Source organism: Sceloporus undulatus, chromosome 1 (genome assembly GCF_019175285.1).
Source record: "Sceloporus undulatus isolate JIND9_A2432 ecotype Alabama chromosome 1, SceUnd_v1.1, whole genome shotgun sequence".
NCBI classification, from domain to species: Eukaryota; Metazoa; Chordata; class Lepidosauria; order Squamata; family Phrynosomatidae; genus Sceloporus; species Sceloporus undulatus.
In genome coordinates, this window is record NC_056522.1 from 27,989,420 (window position 1) to 28,006,914 (window position 17,495).

Genomic DNA, 17,495 nt, shown 5'->3' on the forward strand with positions numbered 1-17,495 from the left:
ACTTATAATTAAAACCAACAAATTAAACAACATTAACACATACACATTACAAGCCAAAAACAAGCCCAAACAAAACAAAACAAGTAAAACCAAACAAAATAAAACAATAAACTACGGTGGCATTTCCAGGGAGGATAAGAAGAGAGTTCCTGAGGCCAGGGTTATCTATCCTGGAAAGGCCTGCCGGAAGAGATCCGTCTTGACAGCCTTTTTAAAGCTGTCTGAGTACCAGAAAATACACACACACACACACATATATATACATACATACTTTCCAAGGTTTGTCTTTCCCATGACTGGGTTGCCAACTGTCCAGGAAAAAAATGGTCTGGCCTGCTGCTGCTGTGTGTTTAACAGAAGTAGGATCTGCAAAAATCATCAGGTGGATGCTTTTTCTGGGAAGCAAACATTTTATCACCTGCTAATTGCTGCGGATCATGTTCAAAGGTTCACAGCCCCATGCCATGCTGATGAATGAACTAGGTTACACAAATTTGTCAGTTAAAGCTCACAGATTGGTGGTGAAGGTGAAGAGGGAGACTAGTTACCTCCCAACAGTCTCTTGAACCTGATACAAGACAAGGACATCTAGAAAGGAGAACTTTGGTAGTTGCCCAGTCTTCTGCAGATATGGACATGACGTTAAGAGGTTTGTTTCCCAACCAAGCCAGCTTGGTGCAGACCTTGAAGTATTGGAATATGGAGGAAGTTAGTCTGGATATACTGTTGATATCTTACAGAGGTTAAAGTTCCCTTACAGAAGTAGTTGGACATTTTTGTCCAATGTGAACAAGAGGTTTGAAATAATTTTAAAGGGCATATTTCTGGCTGTTCTTGGAGCAGGATGAACAAGGAAGCAGCAGGTCCACTGCAAACGAGAAAGTGGAGCTGCTCAACATGTATTTTGACTGGATCCTCTCCCAAAAAGGAAACCTTGTGGAAAAATAAAAGCTGCCATGAGGTGCTGCAGCTCAAAATAGGTAAAGAGATGGCATAGGAACAGCTTGCTCTTTTAAATGATTTCAGATCCAGATGAAAGGCCTCCAAAAGTACTAAAGAAACATGCAAATGTAATCCCAGAGTCTCTATCTATAATCTTTAATAATATTACTGGGCTCCATTTTGATCAGACTTCATTTGGAGTACTATGTCCACTTTTAAGCACTGCAGTTGGAGATGGATATTGATAAGATGGAAAATTTCCAAAGGGGCGATAAAAATAGATTGTTGTTTTCTTAATTGTCCTACATTTTCCAGTGCCTTGTTCTCCTTTGTGGCTATGACATCTGGTTACCTTGTTCCTAGAGAAACATCTATTCTTTCCACCTTGACTAAACCAGGGTACATGAATGATGAAGCATTGAAGAAGTGCCTTTGTGTGTTTGTGAAGTGTTTGGATCATTGTTAAACTTTGCAGTTTATACTTAGACAGTGTGACCACTCCATGGAGGTTTTAAAAACAAAACAAAAACAAAACAAAACAAAACAGATTTACCCAGTTCCATGCCTCTCAAACTGAATATGAAATTGGGGGTAATTTGTGGTTGGAAATCTGTACATTTACAGCCTTGTAAAGCATTTTATTACAGGGGGAGAATGCATTCAATAACATGCACATATTTGATGAATGTGAGAAAAATTCTACTAAAAACTTTTGTCAAGTGAACACAAACACATTTTACTCATGGGGGGCATATGCCCAGTAATCATACAAAAATACATAGGATGTTTCTGCCTCTGTGTGTATTTTTTAAAAATTGTCCTGAACTGCTACATACTGCTAGAGAGGCTGCGATATGTGGTTTTGCCAAGAACACAAAAGTAAAAAAATAAAATTTGTAATGTTTTAACTCCTTTGGGAGCTTACTGGATGAACTGTTTTGCAAACTCCATAGTTTTGACTGCTATCAGTCTTCATAAACTGTAAAGCAGAACGGTAACATAGAAAACTACTTACCTTCTCAAATTTTGGCTGCGAGCATGGAAACTGCTGCAGTATGGAAAGACAGCAGTGAGCTCAACAGCAATAAATGGTAGAACTTTCAACTTATGGATAACCTGATGAAACAACTGCATCATTTTGTACAGTTTTAGCAACAGAGCGATTTTTATAAAACTTGGTACAAATTTGTTTCTTTAGGTTAAAAACTCCCCCATGATGACAGAGGCCTAAAGCCTGTAGTTAGTCTTGATTAGAGTAGAAACATTGCATCAATTGAATTTACTTACGTATTGACTCACAATTCAATAATTAGAATCACAGAATCATAAAACTGATTCAATGGTCTACACTTGTTGGGATTAACCCTTTAAACCCTTGAACCTACATGGGTTTTTTCCCAGGTTACCTAAGGGATGGCTACTCCTGTATAATCGTACCCATAAATTCAGTTCCTTTGGGGAACATTTATTTCAACTGGCCAGGACTAGGCTGGCTACTATCATCCAGAAGATTTTTTCATCAGCCAAAGCTAGACTGTGGAATGACCTGCCAGGAGAGATCATACAGCTAAACATGCTATCTGAATTTAAAACAGTATTAAAGACCTATCTCTTCTGGTAAGCCTAATACCCAATAGCAATAGCAATAGTAAGTACAGTGCGCCCTTGGCTTATGCAGGGATCCGTTCCGGACACACACACCCCACGTAAGCCAAATTCCACGCATGCTCAAGCCCCATTGGAATGAATGGGGCCCGTGCATGCAGCGGCACGGCGGTGCGCATGCACCATGGCCCCGCACCCCATTCATTCCAATGGGAAGCACCACCCCTTGCACCCCGTGCGCTCCCGCATGGCTCTATACGGATTTGAGCGTATGCTCAACTTCGTGTATAGCACGCCCGCATATAATAATAAATAATAAAAAAAAATTTATTTATATACCGCTATTCCAAGGATCACAGCGGTGCACAGCAAGAGATAAAAAAAACAGTTAAAAACATCACAAACCCTAGTACCCCCAGCAAATAACAACAATTAACAATAACAACAATAGACAACCAAACAGCTCCCCATACAAATGGCTGTGTAGAATGGAATACAACATAACACTGCCAAGGGAAAGAATGACAGACAAGGCTCATGGGGGAAAAGGCTGGCGGAACAAGAAGGTCTTTAGATCCTTCTTAAAAATATCAAGGGAGGAGGAAGTACGGAGCTCATTGGGGAGGGAGTTCCAGAGCTGTGGGGCTGAAATAGAAAAAGCCCTCCGACTTGATACATAACGAGCATCTGGAACTCTTAATATATGTCTCTCACCCGATCTGAGTGTGCGGGGCGGATTATATGGGGAGAGGCGGTCCTCCAAGTACCCTGGGCCCAAGCCATTTAGGGCTTTATAGGTAATAACCAACACCTTGTATTTGGCCTGGAAGCAAATAGGCAGCCAATGAAGATCTTTCAAGACTGGCGTTATATGGCTGGCCCTGGAACATCCAGTAACCAGCCTAGCAGCCATATTCTGCACTAATTGAAGTTTCCGGGTTTGGTACAAGGGTTGCCCCATGTAGAGCGCATTACAGAAATCTAATTGAGAGGTTACCAGAGCATGTACCACGGTTTCAAGGTCCCCCCCAGCCGAGGAAGGGTCGCAGTTGGCGTATCAGCCGAAGCTGATAGCAGGTGCTCCTGACCGTCGCATCCACCTGAGCAGTAAGGTGAAGCGACGAGTCCAGAAGCACCCCCAAACTGCGAACAGAGTCCTTCACGGGGAGCGTGACCCCATTTAGGACAGGTGGAAAAATTTCCTTACCCGGGCCAGGAGAGCCTATCACCAGTACTTCCGTTTTCTCTGGATTCAGGCTGAGTCTGTTTTCCCTCATCCAGCCCATTACTGACTCCAAGCAGGCATTTAGAGGAGAGATGCCATCCTTAGTTACTACATCAGTCGGAGACACAGAGAAGACTATTTGTGTGTCATCAGCATACTGATAACACCACGCCCCGTGTCTCCGGATGATCTCTCCCAGCGGCTTCATGTAAATGTTAAATAGCATAGGGGACAAAATCGCTCCCTGAGGGACCCCAGATGTCAGGGCCCTCCTATCGGAGCGACAGTTCCCCAGCTCCACCATCTGGAATCTACCCGAGAGGTAGGAACAGAACCACTGCAAAGCAGAGTCTCCAATACCCAACTCCCTCAGGCGATCCAGAAGGATACCATGGTCAATGGTATTGAAGGCTGCTGAGATGTCCAAGAGCACTAACAGGGACACGCTCCCCCTGTCCATGCCCAGACGGAGATCATGACGCGGGTGCACTGTACATTTCTATACTGTTTATCAGTGTGCTTAAGCACTCCCTAAGCAGTTTATAATGTGTAAGATAATTGCTTCCAACAAGCTGGATACTTATTTTAGTGACCTCAGAAGGATGCAAGTCTGAGTCAAGCTTGAGCCCTGGGCTGGTATTGAACTCGTAATCTTGTGGTTTGTAAGTGGCTGTAGTACAGGCGTTTAACCACAGCACCACCAAGGCTTCCATTGAATTTTAAACTATGAATTTTAAACTGGTATATTTTTAATTTTATGTTTGGATTATTTTATTCTGTCCTGTGTTTATGGCACGGTACAGACTGCACCTTTTCTTGCCAGGCAGCCCAGAGGCCCCAATCCAGCACTTTTCAGGCCCATGGAGAAGCGGCAAAATGCCGCTTTTCTGTGATCCCGAAAAGGGGTGTCCTTGGGGTTTCATGCCCCAGGACACCCTGACAGGCATAGTTGCTGTGGGAACGAGGCAGCGCCAAAAAGGAACTCCATTTCTGAGCTCCTTCCTATGTTGTGTCCAGGCCGCCGTAGGCGGCCTGGGGCAGCGTGGAGACGTCACGCACGCCATTTTGATGCGGTGTGTGCATGATGTCATCATGGTGGTCCCTGTGTAGATTGGGGGCTGCCATGATTATGCTGCCACCATGTACTAGGGTTGCGAGGCGTGCGGATGCTCCGCCCTCATGCAATCCTAATACATGGCCTGGCCGGCACAAAGCGCCAATCTGGATCTGGCCTATGTGATTTAACCAATGTGTTTAAATGGTTTTATCTGCTTTAATCTGAGTTGTACCCTGCCTCAAATCTTGGAGAGAGGTAGGTAACAAATTAAAAAAAAAAACATTGTTATTATTATTATTAACTGAAATAAGTTTAGCCAGTGTCTTCTCCATAGGTAGAGAAATATTTGTAATCACTTGTTAGCAGGCTGAAAAATGGGTTTCCTGATGGTTGGAGAACTCCATTGAGAAGTACAATCTAGTGAGAATCTTAAACAGTTTTCTTTGGACATTCAGCGTCCCAAGTATTATAGGGGAATTATTCTGTGAGAAAAATACCCTGCCTGCCTGCCTGCCTTCCTTCCTTCCTTTTCAAAAAAAAAATTCATCACAGAAAATAGATCTTCTTCAGAAAGCAGGGTTTCAAAAAAGCACCTCTTTTTCTTCATAGAATAATTACTGTACGCTTTGGAATCTTTGAATATGGGGGGTACTATTATAAAGGAATATTCATTTTCTTCTACAAAGGGGCAAAAACTACTGTAGTTATTCATTCTCACAGGCAATTATGAACTTTGCTACTCTACCATCATTGCATGTAGACTTTTGGAAGAGTTGTTGTTCTTGTTCTTCTTGTTGTGCACCTTCATGTAATTTTTGAGTTACGGTGGACCTAAAATCAATCTGTCATGGGGGGGGGGGGGGGGGTGTTCAGAGGGGATTTGTCCTTGCCTGAGGCTGAGAGAGTGTGACTTCCTCAAGGTCACCCAGTGGGTTTCCATGGCTGAGTAGACATTGGAACACTGGTCTCCCAGAGTCCTTGCCCAGCACTCAAACCACTACACCACACTGGTTCTCTGTTTGGCAGAAAACATTGGGATAGATCTGAGGATGAAGCTGAATTGCCATGTGTTTAAATTCTGTTGACTGTGTTGTGATGTTAATTAATTACTAGAAAATCAATAGAACATTTCTCTTTTTAAAAATGTAAAATGTGTTTAGGCACACACCTGTGAGATTCTACAGAGCTAAAAAACAGTTGTGGCAAGACCACATTGTATGTGATCTGAAGTCTTGGGAATCTACAAACAGTGTAGGCATTGTGTTCATCATGGGAAGCCAGTTAGATTATGTAATTAAAAACAGCCATATACTCTAAAGACCACCTTTTAATCTCAGGAAATTAGAAGAGACATGAAAAAAGAGGCAAAGGAAAGAAAAGAGATTTGTAAGCAAAATGTAAAATTTTGACTAATCATAAATAATAACACATATGGTCAGTTTCAAATTACGTGCTTAATCTTTTCATCCATATTGGGGCAATTTCATGTAATTTTAGAAGAGCAAAGGTTTTGTTTCAAACCAAACAAGAAACTTGAGATTCTGAATTTTTTTTTAATGTTGTCCTTTTTCCTACCAATTTGTATTTTATTTCTTATATGTGGACTGCAATGTGTTGAGTTTTTTTTTTTTTAAATGAATAAACATTCTGGTCAGTTGATTACTAAACTACTTTTAGCAAATTAATATCTGTATTTGCTTTGGGGGAAGTAATTAATGACATTCCTTTTGCAAAATATCAGCATTACTTTTTCCATGTAACAAGTAACATTTATGTAGTTGAAAAATATTGACTTTGGGAGTCACTGAGAGGGTTAGTTGGCTATTTTTGCATTTTTAAACTTTTTAAAAAATATATAAATCCTAAAAAGAAATATGCTAGTGTGAAGTCGAAGGTTTTCTTGGCCAGCATCCATAGTTTTTTTGGGAGTTTTTTTGTGGGTTTTTCAGGCTATGTGGCCATGTTCTAGAAGAATTTGTTCCTGAAGTTTCACCAGCATCTGTGCTTGACATCTTCAGAGAATGCTGGCATGGAAGTCAGTGGGGTATATATACAGTGTGACCCTGGGTGACTTGGACATGGCCACATCGCCCGAAAAAACCACAAAAAACCTCAAAAAACTATAAATATGCTTGTAATGTGTTATAATTAAAGTATGTGTGTTTGCAGATTCATCTACAGATCTTTGTTGACGAAGACAACAGAAAAACCTGGGGCCCATCCACAGTATGTGATTATAGTTCTGCATTCTAATTTAACTGTCATGGCAACATCCATGATGTTTTTAACTTGGTATGTTTTATACTGTATACTGTTTGATATATCCATGCTGTAACCCGCTTTGATCTTTGGAAAAGTGGCCTAGAAATAAACATTATTATTATTATTATTATTATTATTATTATTATTATTATTATATTATCCCATGAAATTCTGGGATTTGTAGGTACAGAGGGGCAGTTAGAATGCTCTACCAGAGAATTTCAGTACTTCACCAAACCACAAGCTGCAGGATTCCATAGATAGTTAAAACAGAACAATGGCACTATAACTGTGTAATGTGAATTGGCCCTTGGACTTCTTTGCCTTGGGCTACAGAGCTCTTGGATGTGCAGAAACCAAAGATCCCCCATTCCCTAATTTAAAGAGCACAAAATTCTACCTGTCTCAAGAGAGAGAACCCTGAATTCTTGTGTGACCATTTTTGCTGTTCCCTGTCCATCAAGCAGACTTTGACTTATGGTGACCCTATGAAAGAGAGACCTCCAAGTCCACCTTATCAACAGCCCTGCTCAGGTCTTGCAGATTCAATGCTGTGGCTTCCTGAGTCAGTCTATCTTTCTCTTTTCCTATTGTTTTCTACATTATCAAGCATTATTGTCTTTTCTAGTGAGTCATGTCTTCTCATGATATGTCCAAAGTGCTGCAGTCTCAATTTAGCAATTTTGGTTTCAAGGGACAATTCAGGCTTCATATGCTCTAGGACCCATTTACTGGTCTTTTTAACCATACACAGTGAAGATTATCGCATATCGTTCTCAGAAGGTTCCAAGACGGAACGTTCTGGGAACAAATATTACTGCATTGAGGAAAGTGGAATGTGATAGGAACGTGATGAGAACGCATTTTACCACACAGCGCATCCCTTTTTCTTTTCTTTTTCTTGAGAACGTTCCCAGAACTTTTTGCTGTAGCGTTTTGCTGACCTTGGGCAAATCACACTCTCTCATCCTCTGAGGAGAGAAATCACAAGTCACACTCTCTCATTCTCAAAGGGTAGAAATGGCAAACCCTCTCTGAAGACGTTTTGCCCAGAAAACCCTCTGATAGTGTCACCTTAGGGTTCCCATAAGTCAGAAACTACCGTACTTGAAGGCACACAACAACAATAAACCAGAATAACCTTGCTGGCTTTATGTACAGGGTGACTTAAAATGAATGGTGCCAAAGTAAAGCTATTCTTATTTGATTTGTCACCATTCTTTCTGAATCACCCATTATATCCTTGGGGATGAGTAGTGGGCCCCATTTGTTGTTCTACCTGACTGTTCTCACTTAAGGTGCAAAATATCTTTTCTCAACTCCCCGTCAACCAATATTGTGTCTTTCTGCTCCCAGTGTATGTGTGGAACATGGGAAGCCTGAAGAGCCTTCTACCTGGTAACTATAAAACTGGAACATGAACTAACATCACTGTTAGTATTCGGTTTTGAAGATGAAAACCTCTCATGAGTGTGAAGCAGTAACTTCTTATTACCGTTTTATTTTATTAATGTCTTTTGACTTGGAGTGTTTTATCGCAATCACCATAACCTTTCAATCCCTCCAGCAGTATTTTACTGTTGCTGCTTTCAGAACGAGTCACTATTTATAATATGCATACAGTCTATTACAATCATTAATTTTTTTCCAGAATTTTATGAGGTGTGCTTATTAAATGAAATGCTGTGTCTGGCACTGGCAAATCTCTTGTGCATTTTTTTCATGCTTCCTTTCCTTTGGCAGGTCCAAGCAGAAGGAGTAATTTTCTGTGGGCCATGCATGCTTTTCCATACTTTTTAAAGATTTGTCACATCTTCTGGAAGGCCTTATAACATACAAACACAGATTTATGACTGCCATTTTCTTTTCTTTTCTTTTCCTTTTCCTTTTTCTTCTTCTTCTTCTTTTTTTTTTGGCCAAGTCTTGTCAGGCCCTAACATTTTTTTTGGCAGATTTTGTTTCTCCCCGCTGAAAAGGGAGTAATTTAGATCTTTTAGTCCCAGTTTCCCCCCCCCCCCCCCCCCAACTTCCTTTAATAGCTAGAGTGTCTATTCTGACATACACTGTTTAGTCTCCGTTTCTAGGGCTATCTGCCATGTCTCATATCCTCAGTCACCAAAACATTTGACAAAAATAGGCATTCATCCACATCAGCTAATGTTTACATCTCAACATTTTGTGGATTTCGAACAGTTTCCACCCTGAACTGCTCCTCAAGACAAGCTTGAGAGAATGGCCACAGCACTGAAGGATTAAAAGTTACTTCATTCCCCAGGCTTCCAGACCCAGCCCTCAAGGCCTTTATGGAGACTTTCTCCCAAACTTCAGCCTACTCTACGAAGAGCCTCAGTAGGCCATGCAAGAGCCAGGCCCCCACCTGGAAGTGAGGGGATAGCTCATAGGGTCCTAGGATACTCTCCTACATGGCATTCAGGTCCAAGCCAAGACCATATGTTAATGATGTAGATTTGAATCAAATGAGTCAGACTAAGGTCAGACTCAAGTTGTTTCAGCTAGTTGACTTGGACTCGACTGGGCACTAAATGATGCACTGATTCATCTCGCCTTGAAACTTGTATATTTTTAGTGACTTGTTTGTCTAATTTCTTCCAATGGGTTTGAGATGGAGCTTGAGATCTTCTCAGCATCCTGTCCTTGCTGTTTCCATCATAGGAGCTTTCTAAAGCATTTCAAAAGCTTTAGAAGGATCCTTCCACCTCAAGCCTAATGGTACTCATAAATCGTAATTTCCATATATCATTGAATGTAACGGCAATAGTTGTGACATAAATGAGTAGCAAAACTAAATTATACCTTTAAATTACAATATCATACATGCAGCCTATCATACATGCAGCCAAACATGTACATTGTTTCATGTGGTTAAAGTGAAGATGTGATGCTTTTAAAGAAAAATTTAACATTTTAATTACACACACACACACACACACACACACACACACATACATACCTGGGGCCTCTCTTTTCTCTTCCCACTGAGCCTCACCCCATACACCACATCTCTTCAGTGTTTTAAAGGGGAGCAGGCAAATGCTGCAGCCCATTTCTGCCCAAATGCAGATGTTTGGGAGGAGTGGTATCACCCCTCCTTAGGGTGTCACCTGGTATAGGCTGCACCCCTCGCACCCTCCTAGGGATGCCCCTGTTGGGTATCATTTAAAGGACAATATTTGGATTTTTAAAAAAAAGCTTTTTGCAGGGGGTGCTCCAGACGTGCAGCCCTCTAGCATCACCAGGGACCCAAGGCTGCCTTCAACCCCATGGATAATTATTATGTACATGTATTTCTTAATATTTATTATAAATGTTTTGCAACAAAATATCCATATAACAATAACAATGTGTAAGTAATATCTGTTCATGTCTTGTGACTCTCAAACATCTAAAGTTTATCATATGTGGCTTTTACATAAAGTAATTTTGACCATTCCTCTGCTACAACATCCTTCTGCTGAATATGCCTCCTTATTGTTCTCTTGCACAACAGGGAATGCAGTGTGGTTGTTTCTGCAATCCCAGTGAATAAAGGGGTATGCAAGACTAAGTGTTGGACTATGACTCTGCAGATTAGGCTTCAATTCCCAGCTCAGCCATCAAACCCACTGCGTGACCTTGAGCAAGTCATATGCTCTTAGGTGTTCTACAGCTCCCAATTTCTCCTAGCCAACATGGCCACTATTCAAAAATTGACTCACCATTCAAAAGTTCTAATTAGAACTAACCAACAAGGATGACAACCCCAGAATCATTTCTGGAGATAGCCAGCCTGTTCCCTCTTACGATACAACAAGCCTTGGTGGACATGGACTCCAATAATAGTAGCCATGTGCACATCTCGCCCTCATCAGTTTGGGCATTTGAGGTTAGCCTAGCTGGGCACTTACTGAGATCTGGGAGCAGCCACAAAGAAGGCTGAGCAGTGGCCCCTGCAAAGGTGGTGGTACTGAGAGAAAGCCCTCCCCTGCAGCTTTTAAGGCTCAGACTGGTTTATATAAGGAGACACAGTGTTTCAGATAGTCTGGACCCAAGCCATTTAGGGCTTAAAAGGTCAAAAGCAGCACTTCGAATTCTGCATGGAAACAGACCAGGAGCCAATGAAGCTGTTTTAACAAGTCTGGCATATGATCCCTGTAACCAGCCCTGGTCAACAGCCTGGCCTGGCCATTTTGGACCTGCTGAAATTATTCACTAAATCTCTATAATCAATATAGAATTTTGAACTAAACAGTGTCTTTAAAGTAGCAACCATCATTCAGTAAATCATGTGCATGAGCAAACTGGTGAACAGTAAAGGAGGAGGGAAGAGCAAGCAAGTAACTTGTTTGACCCTTTGGTCGTTGCCAGCACAGAAGGGGCTGGTATTTTTAGAGGAGCATGTGGCTCCAGTTGTTTTCTGCATTCCCAAGATTCTGACATTCTTGGTAATGAAGAAGAAGGAAACTCTTGTGTGGTGAGAGAGGAAATGGGAAGTGATTCACTTAAAAAGATTTCATGCTTCTCTCCAGGAGAATGGCCAAAATGCTGACCTGTTTTGGAGAGCAAATCCCAAAGGGGAGGGGAAGTGATATTTCAACAGTTTTAACTGTCCTTCTCTCAACTCTTGGGCTTCGCTGGAAACTAAAAGTATAGTTCTCTGTAGCAAATAATTTCAGCTTTGCCTTTTCCCTGTGGAGGCTTGAGATCAGGCAAGACAGTCCTTGTTTTGCATTGTGCAAATGAAACACCCTTTTGGCAGGACCTTAGGTTGAAGTACTTTATGGAGGATGAGGTAAAGAAATTCTCTCCCCCCAAAACACTGTTCTCATACAATCTGATGGAAGTGCTTTGCGGGACAGAATCAGAGAAGTAACTTTCCATGAAATTTATTTGGCTGGTTCTTGAGTTTATCACAGTCGAGGGATGTGTGTGAGTGAACCTGTTTTTCTCAGTACAACAATTCTCTCGTGGTCTTCAGTCTCCCCATGTTCCCAGACTTCAATCAAAGCTGTATTTGTGGTGCCTCCTAGGATTAATGTCGCCCTGTTAGGATTGGGCTAATCCTGCCATGATGTTGGCCCGGTACACATGGGATGATACTCGATGTGGCTCAGTGTCCACATTTGAGTCTAGTATTGGTGGCCTTACATGACAAGGCTCTGGCCCCATCCACCCAAGCACCCATAAGTCTGTGGGCATAAGAGATATTGAAGGGCTGCGTCTCTTCTTTTGGATGGCGTGTCTCCGCTGCAACCACGTGCTGCAACATGTGGATGCTGCAGCACAGACAGGGACTGCCTCTAGCCACCCGTTTGTACTGCCCAGTTGCGTTGAGGAATTCTGTTTTGTATCATGTGTTTGATCCAACTGTAATATATGATATTTTACGTGTATGGTTTCTACTATGGCTAATGACTTGGAGGTTTGCTGTATATAATAATAATAATAATAATAATAATAATAATAATAATAATAATATAAACATGCTGTGGGATGACAGGAATGGAGTAATGTAGGGTTCAGCTCAGATGTGTTAACTGAAATGAAATGATGTGGTATGTTATTCCTACTAGTAGGTATGGCATATAGAATTGGGTTGTGATACTTTGGAGAATATATATAGGTGGTTACATGGGTTTAACAAACAGGTATGTAGAATGTTGATTAAATTTCTAGTTATATAGGTAGAAAAATATTTGATATTTTATATGTTTAAAATACATTAACTGCATAGGTTAAGAAAGCTTCAGAGTATATTAATTGGGCCTACTGAATGCCTGATAGAAGAATGTGGGGGAATGTGTTTCACTTTGCACCTTCTAAAGGCTTGAAGGACTCTGTTGTCACTAACATTGGCAGTTAGCACAACTAAGCTAAGCTTTCTTGGGAAAGAAGAACATTCAACCAAAGAAGCAATGCTTTTGAGAATAACACAATTTTTAGTCTGCCAGTTTTGTGGTGTGAAGTTAATCCTTTTCAAATGGTTTTATTAGATGTGTGTGTTCCCTTGTTGTTGTTTTCAGTTCTATCCAAAAATGCCTTACTGGTAACTTCTAATTCTCTATGACTCCAACAATAAACAGCTTTCTGATCATCCATAAAAGCCTGATTGACTGTGTCTGGGAGGGAGAGTCCAACTAGTTCTGACAGGCTCCTATGAATGCCACACTTGGCAGGGTATTTTCGGTGGGAGCATGTTGCTTATGGTAGGCTTTTATAGCATAGACCTGGTTGTCCCTCACACTTTGCTTTTCATGGCAAATATACCTGTTTGTACAAACTTCCATGGAATAACCAAATGTTTATTATGTCTCACTACTACTTGCTTGCATTGCTTTTATTTCATCACACTTTTTAATGTGTGATTTCAGATATTTGTGATTTATAGTGATTCTAACTGTGCTGTCACAGGCAGATTGTTAGCTATGCTGTTTTATGAGAAAGGATAGCATATAACATCCACAATAATCATACCTGAGGTAAAAGTGAGCTAGGAAGAAACTAGCTATGAAGGAACTAGCTATGTTACTCATGTGTAAAGATATATCATTGAATACCAAAGTCAGGATCATTCATCTCATATTATTTTCAGTTTCTATATTGATGTGAAAGCTGGACACTGAAGAAAGCTGGCAGGAAAATAAACTAATTTTAAATGTGGTGCTGGAGGGCAGTTCTATGGATACTATGGAGAGTTTAAAAAGACAAATGAATAGGTCTTAAAGCAAATCAAGTCTGAGCTCTCACTAGAAGCCAAAATGAAAACTGAGGCTGTAATATTTTGCACATTATCATAACATGATGTAACGATGAAAATGATGACAGTGCTTGTGGCCAGTCTCCCAGGAAGCTAACTCTTTTTGACCATCTGTTTCGCCCCTTAGTAGCATGTAACAACAAAACAAGTTCAAAATGTAACTTTCCTGAATTCTGATCTAATCCAGCATTCTGGTGTCCCCTGCCTCTCATTTTTGAAATAGCTTTTTGATTCGAGCCTATCTTGGGCCTAAAATAGGCCAACAGAGCATAGGGAAGGGAATAGCATTTCAATGGATACTTCTAGGCCAGACCTTTTTCTCTGGAATAACATAGGGAAAGTCCAGGAGTGCCCTACAGGGGGCCCTGGAGGCTACATGCAGCACATGACCCATATCTCACCACGATAGGTGCATGAGTAGCCCAATCCGAGAGACAGCTTCATTCTAAGAACATGTAGCCATCATGACAGACCATAGATAGACCTATCCTCCATGAATTTATCTAATTTGCTAAGCAGTTACACTGCAGAGAAAAGAGCAAGCCCTGCATATCTAGAGTTCCCCACACACATTGGAGCCCCACTGAGCCTTGGATGGTGGCCAGGCATTTGATATAAAATGGTTTTGAGTGCTCACAACAGAATAAAGGAATGGAAACTACTCAGCAGTATTTAAAGATTAAAGATACATTTCTTTCATTCCAAAAAATAAGGTGGGATAGGAGGAAGGTGGAGGTGGTGGTAATAAACAGAGGTAATAAAACATGGCAACCTCAGCAATTTGGCTTGCCTTTTTGGCAGCAATAAAATAAAATGAACTCTAATAGCAAATTTACAATACCACTAAAACTCCCTATCCATCTTCATGGATTGCTTTTGTTGGACTGAGTAGTTGAGATACCCATTGCCTCATACAAAATGTCATTAAAATAGTTAGCCGTTGAGGTGGGTGGGCAGATAGTGGCCTGGTGGTTACATGTGATCCTGAATCTCACTTTTGAAGCTCCTGAAGCCACCTGCCAGTCCTAAAGCTTCCCAGTGGTACCATTTGGGGGGGGGGGGGAGTTGACACAATTTAGGGGCCCCAAAACCATGCAGAAAGCATCCCCAAAATATACAAAGATACCTACTGTTCCACACAGAAAGTCTCAAGATCCCCAAATAACTCTATTGTCATCGGAGTCCTCAAAATGGCAACAAGAAGTGAATTGACATCATTTTTGGTTTCCATTTTGGGAATGACACTGACAAAGATAGAGATATTTGGGAAGACCATTGTGGGCTGCAGCCTAAAGAGGTGTGTGCTGGGGGGGATTGGCCTCTGGCCCTTATGAAGTTGCCCACTCCTGAAATAGAATAAGGAAGATGAGAACTTTTGCCTGATGTCTTGGAGAGCTGCTACTAGTCAGAGCAGTGTATATAAGCCCAGATTGCTTAGCTCCAATAGTGCTTAGGGGATTTTGGAAGGCTTCTAGTGAACATAAGAAGAGCCAGGTTGGATTCTAAAGTCCGTTTGTGCTTGCAGTTATAGTGCAATTATTCCCCTTTAACTGTCATACCAACATCCTATATATTCTTGAGATTTGCAGTTACTTCAGGAGTGTTTAGAATTCCAAGACAGTTCAGGATTCCATAGGATGCAGCTATGGCATTTTAAGTGGAACTATAGTGCTGTATTTGGAGATCAGTGCATTGGTTTTTATCGCTGCACTAGGCATGGGATGTAGACATACAGGGACAGATTCTATTGTACTCATCTCATACACGAATCAGGCTTCTCCCAGACCTTTTAAAGAATGGGATTTTCCCACTTTTTAAAACATCTGAGAGAAACCCGTATTGGGTACAGGATGAGTACTGCCCGGGGACAGAGCTGTGCAATAGAATCCGTCCCTGTGTGTTTATATCCCATGCCTAGCATGGGAATAAAAGCCAGTGCACTATTTCCTTTGTCTATTTATTCATTTTTATCTGCCTTTCACACAACATGGCACCCAAATGTGTAGTGTGGGAGAGCCCCTAGTCCAACATTCTGAGCCTTATCACATGACAAAAGAAAGCAAAGATGCATCAAGAGAGAAATGGCTTTCTCCTTGTCTCTCTGCAGGATGTTGTAGCACTTCCATTCTTTTCCTAAGAGAGACAGTCATAAAAGTGTATTTTTGTAGCACTGGAAAAATCTGTTTGGCAATAGACACAGTTTTATGACTGTTTCCTTCTGGAAGGAAAATGAAAGTGGTATGACAGCATGTGGAGAGACACGAAGAAAGCTGCTTCTCTTTGGCTGAGTCTTGGCTTTTGTTTGTCGTGCAATAAGATTGTTAATTCACATAGTGGCAAATCAGCTGACTATCAGAAGCCAATCATTTGGACATGAGTTCATCCTGTGCTCCATGGCAAATGATATACACAAGTGTATTGCCTCTGGTTCTGGAGTGGATATTTAGCCCTTCTGACCGGCCCTTTCTTTCATGAACATATCCAATCCTCTTTTAAAGCCACCCACAATAGCAGCCAGAATTACATTTTGCGACAGTGAATTCCACACTTTAACTTTGTGCTGTGTGAAGAAGTGTTTTGTTTTATTTCTTGAAATATCATGCAGCCTCAATAGATGACCACAGGTTCAAGTATTATGGAAGAAGAAGGAATATATATATATATATATATATATATATATATACTTTCTCCATACCATTCATAATTTTATACATCTCTATTATGTCTCCTGTTATAGGCTTCTATCATGTCTCTCCCTACTTTACTTTTCAAAAAGCAAAACAGCCTTATTTGCTATATTCTTCCTCATTCCTTGTTTCTGTCCCTTGATTATTTCATTGCCTTTTCTACATTTTTTCCCAGCTATACAATATAATTTTTAGGCACAGTGACAAGGGTTGTGCACAGTATTCCAAATGGGATCACACCATGGATTTCTATAAGGAATGTATGCTATAGTATGGAAGTCCTAGCTTTGGTGTTCTTATTTATTTATTTATTTATTTATTTTAGAAAAAAAAACATTCAAAATATCCTTTCCCTGTTTGATATTTTTTTTTTATAAATAATAAAATCTAATTTAAAAAAAATATATATCATACAAAATCTTACAATTATAAGACAATGGTATAAAGAATTTCAAATGATTGAAAATCCTTCCTTATTAAAATTAATAAGATATTCCTTATTAAGGTTTTACACAATTCAAATTATTTAAAATAAATCTGGCCATAGAGAACAGTGGCTAGATGGAGGAGAAACGGATATAAAATTTGTATTAATATAATCTATAAGGTCTTTGATTTTGTTGTTTTGAGTTATAGTTCATATTTTCTGCTAATTTCTCCATAAGCCATTGATCCCAAACTCTTTTCTACCAGCTATCCAGGGATACAAATCTTGTTTTCCAATTATTAGCCACTTCTAATCGAGCAGCTGTCAACAAAAAAGAGATCACCTTTCTATTTTTTAAGGATTTATCACTTCTTGTGTATATTGAAAATAACAAAAGGGCTGGGCAAAAGATTATTTTTTGTTTTGTAATTGAAGCAACTTGGTTGATCACATCATGCCAGAAGTGGTTAATTTTAAAACAGTCTAACCACATATGGATATATGTCATTGCGGAATAGCGGTCTATAAATAAAAAG